The sequence below is a fragment of the Salvelinus namaycush genome, chromosome 1 (assembly GCF_016432855.1).
Source record: "Salvelinus namaycush isolate Seneca chromosome 1, SaNama_1.0, whole genome shotgun sequence".
NCBI lineage: Eukaryota > Metazoa > Chordata > Actinopteri > Salmoniformes > Salmonidae > Salvelinus > Salvelinus namaycush.
The window spans coordinates 82,150,471-82,158,376 of NC_052307.1; positions in this window are offsets into that span (position 1 = coordinate 82,150,471).

Here is a 7,906-nt window from a genome sequence, read left to right on the forward strand (position 1 = left end):
GACAAAATGAGAAAAAAAATCCAGAAAATCACATTGTAGGATTTTTTATGAATTTATTTGCAAATTATGGTGGAAAATAAGTATTTGGTCAATAACAAAAGTTTATCTCAATACTTTGTTATATACCCTTTGTTGGCAATGACAGAGGTCAAACGTTTTCTGTAAGTCTTCACAAGGTTTTCACACACTGTTGCTGGTATTTTGGCCCATTCCTCCATGCAGATCTCCTCTAGAGCAGTGATGTTTTGGGGCTGTTGCTGGGCAACACGGACTTTCCACTCCCTCCAAAGATTTTCTATGGGGTTGAGATCTGGAGACTGGCTAGGCCACTCCAGGACCTTGAAATGCTTCTTACGAAGCCACTCCTTCGTTGCCCGGGCGGTGTGTTTGGGATCATTGTCATGCTGAAAGACCCAGCCACGTTTCATCTTCAATGCCCTTGCTGATGGAAGGAGGTTTTCACTCAAAATCTCACGATACATGGCCCCATTCATTCTGTCCTTTACAAGGATCAGTCGTCCTGGTCCCTTTGCAGAAAAACAGCCCCAAAGCATGATGTTTCCACCCCCATGCTTCACAGTAGGTATGGTGTTCTTTGGATGCAACTCAGCATTCTTTGTCCTCCAAACACAACGAGTTGAGTTTTTACCAAAAAGTTCTATTTTGGTTTCATCTGACCATATGACATTCTCCCAATCTTCTTCTGGATCATCCAAATGCTCTCTAGCAAACTTCAGACGGGCCTGGACATGTACTGGCTTAAGCAGGGGGACACGTCTGGCACTGCAGGATTTGAGTCCCTGGCGGCGTAGCGTGATACTGATGGTAGGCTTTGTTACTTTGGTCCCAGCTCTCTGCAGGTCATTCACTAGGTCCCCCCATGTGGTTCTGGGATTTTTGCTCACCGTTCTTGTGATCATTTTGACACCACGGGGTGAGATCTTGCGTGGAGCCCCAGATCAAGGGAGATTATCAGTGGTCTTGTATGTCTTCCATTTCCTAATAATTGCTCCCACAGTTGATTTCTTCAAACCAAGCTGCTTACCTATTGCAGATTCAGTCTTCCCAGCCTGGTGCAGGTCTACAATTTTGTTTCTAGTGTCCTTTGACAGCTCTTTGGTCTTGGCCATAGTGGAGTTTGGAGTGTGACTGTTTGAGGTTGTGGACAGGTGTCTTTTATACTGATAACAAGTTCAAACAGGTGCCATTAATACAGGTAATGAGTGGAGGACAGAGGAGCCTCTTAAAGAAGAAGTTACAGGTCTGTGAGAGCCAGAAATCTTGCTTGTTTGTAGGTGACCAAATACTTATTTTCCACCATAATTTGCAAATAAATTCATTAAAAATCCTACAATGTGATTTTCTGGATTTTTTTTCCTCATTTTGTCTGTCATAGTTGAAGTGTACCTATGATGAAAATTAAAGGCCTCTCTCATCTTTTTAAGTGGGAGAACTTGCACAATTGGTGGCTGACTAAATACTTTTTTGCCCCACTGTATTTCCTAAAGCCCATTTTAGCCTGGCAAGTAGCCTAACGGTTAGAGCCTTGGGTCAGTAACCGAAAGGTCGCTAGATCGAATCCCCGAGCCCGGCAAGTTGAAGAATGTGCCCTTGAGCAAGGCACAGAACCATAATTGCTCCAGGATCACTGTTGACAATGGCTGACCCTGGTCGTGACCCCATTCCCTGAGGGTGTCTCAGGGTGTCAGGGCTGTGCGCTGCTGGTGGAGAAGTCAGGTGCAGGAGAGCAGGGAGCATTGAACACACTTTATTATGGCAGTAGAGAAAATAACAGAAGAACGCAGCTTCTTGAAAACCTCTAGCCCACAAGGCAAAAGTGTAAGGCGCGATAAATGCAAGATACAAAATACAAAATACAAACTGTGTGCAAAAAACACGGAAATATGAAAACCCAGTTTGGCGAGTAACGATAACCACGTAACACGAAACAATTACACACAAAGACATGGAGGGGAACAGAGGACTAAATACATGCAGTGTGATTATGGAATGAAAACCAGGTGTGTATGGAACAAGACAAAACAAATGGACATATGAGAAATGGAGCAGCGATGGTTAGAAAGCCGGTGACGTCGATTGCCGAACGCCGCCCAAACAAGGAGAGGAGCCGAGTTCGGTGGAAGTCGTGACACAGGGAGAGTTGGGATATGCAAAAAGAAACACATTTCCAATTCACACATGTATTAACACATACCTGCACAACACATGATACCCAGCCTAAACTCAAAAGAACAAGCAATGTCGTATCAAGGGAGTTACACATAAAGAGACTTGCATGTTGTGAATCAAGGTAGCCTAGTGGTTAGAGCGTTGGACTCTAAAATCCTTGAGCTGACAAGGTAAAAATCTGTCGTTCTGCCCCTGAACAAGGCAGTGTTCCTAGGCAGTCATTGAAAATAGGAATTTGTTCTTAACTGACTTGCCTAGTTAAATAAAGAAACATGTCACGAGGCATGGCATTCATTTGTCTATGATTACTGCTTCAGTAAAATAGCATGCTCTATAGTCTACATGAATGCACGTTTGGATTCATGACATATACTTGCCAAAATAATATTTAGCTACGGTTTGAACGCAACACAAAACAAGGACCCCTCATCTGTACGTTTTAATGTTTCCTCTCTGTACTGGAAGAATGGTTTTTGGGGATAAAGTTATCAGTATGAAGCTTACCTCTGCTATCTCACAGATCTGGTTATCACATTTGTTTGACTAGGGCTCTAACGCTGAGTTTAACCTGGCAGACCATTTCTAATATATTTTTTTCTCACTCATTGGTCTTTTGACCAATCAGATCAGCTCTTTTGCCAATGATTGGGCAAAATATCAGAATTGTGCTGCCTGTGTAAACGCAGCCGTAGCTACATTATAAACTAGGTACAGTAGTTTGGGTCCTGGATGCTGAAACAGCATTCTAGCAGTGTGTATATCAGACGATATGCCACGGGTATGATGCAAAACTAATTTACAGTCATATTTATGTTGGTAAACAGTTTACAATGGCAATATGGCACCTCAGGGGTTTGTGGTATATAGCCAATGTATCACTGCTAAGGGCTGTGTCCTAAGAACGGACTTTAGGTGTGGTATATTGGCCAAGATATAACAACTCCTCGGGCCTTATTGCTTAAGTATAGCATGTGTGCACTGGAAGAGGGTTTAGGGTAGCAATCGTCTGTGAGACTATAATTGGTTAGATACCTCTCATCAACTTCCAGGTGCCTTGTGGCAAGTTCTACGTGAGAGACAATAAAAGGAACCAATGTGATTCTATGCTGTGATTCTACAGTTCTCTGGTGACTAACTCTGCTGAGTGGGTTAATCCTATTGGAACAGGAGGTAATGTGCTTGAATCGTAAATTCATGGTTCACAGTTCACATCGTGTTCCCCCAGGGGTCATTACAATAGCAAGAAACCCCCCAAACCCAATCTGACCCTATCTCGTGATGGTGCCAAAGACGTGTCTTTAACCCTCTACAGAATAAACCCTGTCTAATCTGGGGTTCTACTATCTATATGGAATTGTTTAAAGAAGATCATACCAAGGAACATTTATCTATTTAATTTGAAATTTTAAGACCCCTTGAAGTATAAAATACAATATAAACACAAATAGTTGATGAAAAAATGTATTTGGCCTTACTGCTCATACAAACACATTGAATAACAGATTCACTACATGGAACAGATAGTCCCCAAAAAATCTAAAGGAAGTTTGTTCTGAAGTGTCTGTCCTATATTATTTCTGAGAGAAACATTGGTCGCAGTTTTTTTGGTGAGAAGACCAATTTTGGAGATGTCTCATGGTCTGACAAACATCACTCTAGCTCTGTCACCTTTCACCGCAGATTCGGAAGTGCAACATCGGCAGTTTGAAATATATCTAGGTCAACAGATATCTCTAGTTTAAACTGACGTCTTTTTACAGGTATTATTTTATTGTGCTAATTAGACTTCTAGGGAGTTTAATAGAGTCCAACAGTCATACATATTCTCATTAAAGTCTGGTCAAAATGAGTGTGGCAGTACACAGAAAATGTCCCCAGCTTTCTAACAGCAGAGAATCCAGACTTGACTAGGTATGTGACTAGAGAAGTTAAAAATCAGACATGACTAATTATGTGACTAGAGAAGTTAAAAATCAGAATTGACTAGGATAAGTGACTAGAGAAGTTAACCCAGACATGACTAGTTATGTGACTAGAGAAGTTAACCCAGACTTGACTAGGTAAGTGACTAGAGAAGTTAAAACCCAGACATGACTAGGTTAGTGACCAGAGAAGTTAAAACCCAGACATGACTAGGTTAGTGACTAGAGAAGTTAAAACCCAGACATGACTATGTTAGTGACTAGAGAAGTTAAAACCCAGACATGACTAGGTTAGTGACTAGAGAAGTTAAAACCCAGACATGACTAGGTATGCCCATATGACTCAGAGAGGAAATAAACTACTCAGCAACTGCAAAAGAAAAACTCTAACAATGGAAGTTGTGTGAACACTTCAGAATAGGCAGGCTAATACAAGTCACAACAGGCTTCGTAGAGTCATACATCTGAATGAAATGTGTTATCATCAGTATATGATGAAATCATCGCTCCAGCTCTTACCGTGGGGCCAGGCAGTTGCATGGAGGCAGAGTAGAATGACATGGAGAAGAAGAGGCAGGAGGTGTCTGGGTTGCAGATGAGGGGGCATTGTCGCCCTCCCGGTGGGCAGCGCCCTCTGGCACACCAGAACCATAGAGCTAGGAACCAGAACACACATGATGTCACTGAGGAGGGACAGGAGTCCAGAATCTAAAGTGTTCCTGTTCAGAACGATCCACATCAATCCCACTATCCTCTCTTTCTCTGGGCCCTAGATGCAAAGCAGCTGTTGCGGAGAACACTTACTCATCACACTAAAAGAGAGAGATTTAACCCTTTCTTTTCACCAGGAGTCACACTGGCATTCTGCACTCTCTCTCTCTGTAATGACGGACAAGCTCCATGCATACTCACCACGCATCAGAACTCTCCAGCTTCTGTTTTTACAGACGTGCCATGTGGAGTTCTGGAACTCTAAAGGAAAAGGGGAGTGGCTGCCTGTTGGCATGTCGAGAGTGTTGCAGGGAAAAACACTGTCACTTTTAATGGAGAAAACAGAGATGGCGAGTTGATGATACTCCAGGGAAAGATGTTTTCCGTCTGTGTTTGTATGGCGGGGGAATTCAGGGGAGCCTGAATCAGGACGTCATTGTACTGTAACCCCCTCAGGCTCTGGCCTGCGAGATCCCCATGCCAACAAACAGTGATAAGCAGAAATAATGTCAGTCCTGTTCCAGGTTGTCTATAGGAGCGAACCTGGGCAAAGCTTCTATAAATGATGACAGTGTATTCTCTACAAAAGGGCCCCAGGCAATGGGGCGGACAGGCACTGCACAGCTCATTGCAAATCACTGTTTATTTTTCATTACGTGGCTTGAATACAGTTTCCATGTAAAAATAAAAAACTATTTTTCCAGGCATTGCATCCAGATGGGACTCGGAGTTAAGATTTTAACTGACCATAGGGACCAGAACCATTAGGTTTAATGGACATTTGCCTCCTAGTTCTAGAGAAGGTTGAAAAGGAACCAAAGAAAATCTCCCTATACTTTATGTACTATAAATTACAAACCCTAGCCAGTAACCCTTCGACCCTTGTGTACATCTGAGGAATACCGACTTTTCAAATGCCTTATCCAAAAACAGTCTTCGGGAATCGTCTACAGCCAAGGCAAATGGAAAAATCATGTAGATTTTATTTCGAGTGGACCATCCCTTTAAGCAATATGGTAATAGCTTAACAATCCCTTTCTGAAGACAAGACACCTGGTGTTTACGTATAGAAACAGCATTTAATTAGGAAAAACATATTTTACACTTTTACAAATTAAGTCAATGCACAAATTGATTTAGAATACATCCATTTTACAAAAGACAGATAAAATGAGTAGCCATGAGGGGTAGAAGAAGAAAGGTAAATGTATGACAGAGTGACTTGGGGTTACATCGGACGACAACACATTCACGGGTCCAGACTGCTGAAACAGACTCATGAGATTAGTTTTGACTCATTTGTCATGCGAGCACAGTGACTCTTTAGCGTTGAAGCAATGATGGAACCAGAGACATATCTAAATATACAGTTTATTATAGAAAATATATATAATAATCTCTATACATGTCTCTGTGATGATCCATTGATATGATTCACAATTAATTGCTATACTCGGCACAGTCCCTTGTGCTATTTGACAGATCAATCAACAAATCATTTCACATCAGAACTTATTGATAGAACTTATAGATCAATTTAAGTGTGTAGTTAGTAAAACACAGATTAATATGGCTTATATTTGACCCTTTCCTTCATTTATACTGCAGGTACAATAGCAGATTACCTCTATATGGGACTGGGAACAACAGCACTGTTACGGGCTCTTCACACTACTGACCCGAACTGGACCGAGACCAACCAAGCTGTACTGAGCTGGCCTGGTCATGAACACACCAGATTTGATGGCACCATGCTGAAAAGGACAATGTGCTCAGAGCCAGCAGTTTGGGTCGGTACGATAGTGCTAAAAAGGTCTTTGTCACTGGTCCACACTGCTTCATGGTGTACAGAAAACTGTACAGCACAGATACTCACACCATCCAACAAGTCTGTTTTCAACAAGTAGTGGTGATGGAACATGTAATAAAGTGCTTTATGCAGACTTAAAGTGACAGTTCACCGCCAAAATATAACTTTGTGAGATGTTGTTTTGACAAACGAGGAAGTGAGTCAAATACTCAAAGTGCAAACTGAGGCACACATATTACCCATTAGGATTCCCTTCATACGCTGTGTCAAAGATACACAGCTGCAGGGTGAGGCTTCCCCTAGCCCCAAACCAGTACAGAATATAACCACACACACACACAAACACACACACCTTGGAGACTGAACTGATCACACTCTTATCAATATAAAAACGGTTACTGATTGTCTAAATAAAACCCAGCAGGAAAATGTCAGCATGTACTGAGAGAAACAGCTTGATCAACAGCCTATATAGCACTGAAGCCTTGGTGACAGGTTCATATGGTATTGGTGGTGGGCATTGATCTACCATTAATGCAGATCTAACTACCAACTGAGGTTTGTTTCGACGCCTGGGTTGTTTCTGCAGGTTTTGATGGCGGCTACTGACAGTCGATGGACCCGCGCACGAGGTGAAACAGGGAATGACGCAGGACTGTGTGTGGAGGGCTCTCCCTCCAATCAGCGTTGAGTCCAGGTGCGTCAACAGTCTGGGAAAAGAAAGATGAGTAGGTGAATACAAAACAGGTTTCCTGATGCAATTCACGGTCAACACTCCAATCTTATCCTCTTCTGTCAAACATCAATGCCTCCCATTTTCTAAATTGCATCACCTTTCAACAGAGTATCTGGTAAATCTCTGGTTTCTACCAACCTGCAATCACCTTAGCACTAGATCAAATGACCCCCCTTGGAATCTTAACATTAAGTTCTAATGGGCATTCTGTCAGGTCCGGTTTAAATCTAATGTGTGGGTTCTTGTAGATCACACAGAGTCTTGCTTTGTGACCACGACCTGTTAATGTTCTCATGTCAAGGCTTGGGACAACAGCTGGAGGTTCTGCCTGATCCAACACCTCCCCAAAGCCCAGTGGTTTAGGAGACAGCCTACTGCTGTAACATTCTTACCGTCTGCTAGTAGAGGACGTCTAAAACATTTACATGATTTTGTATGGAGACTTACTTCTTTTTATGATTCATGGGAGGCACAATGCCACTGTTAGTTCCACTATTTTGTCAAGACACCCCTGGGAAAAAAAGTGGTGTTTACGTG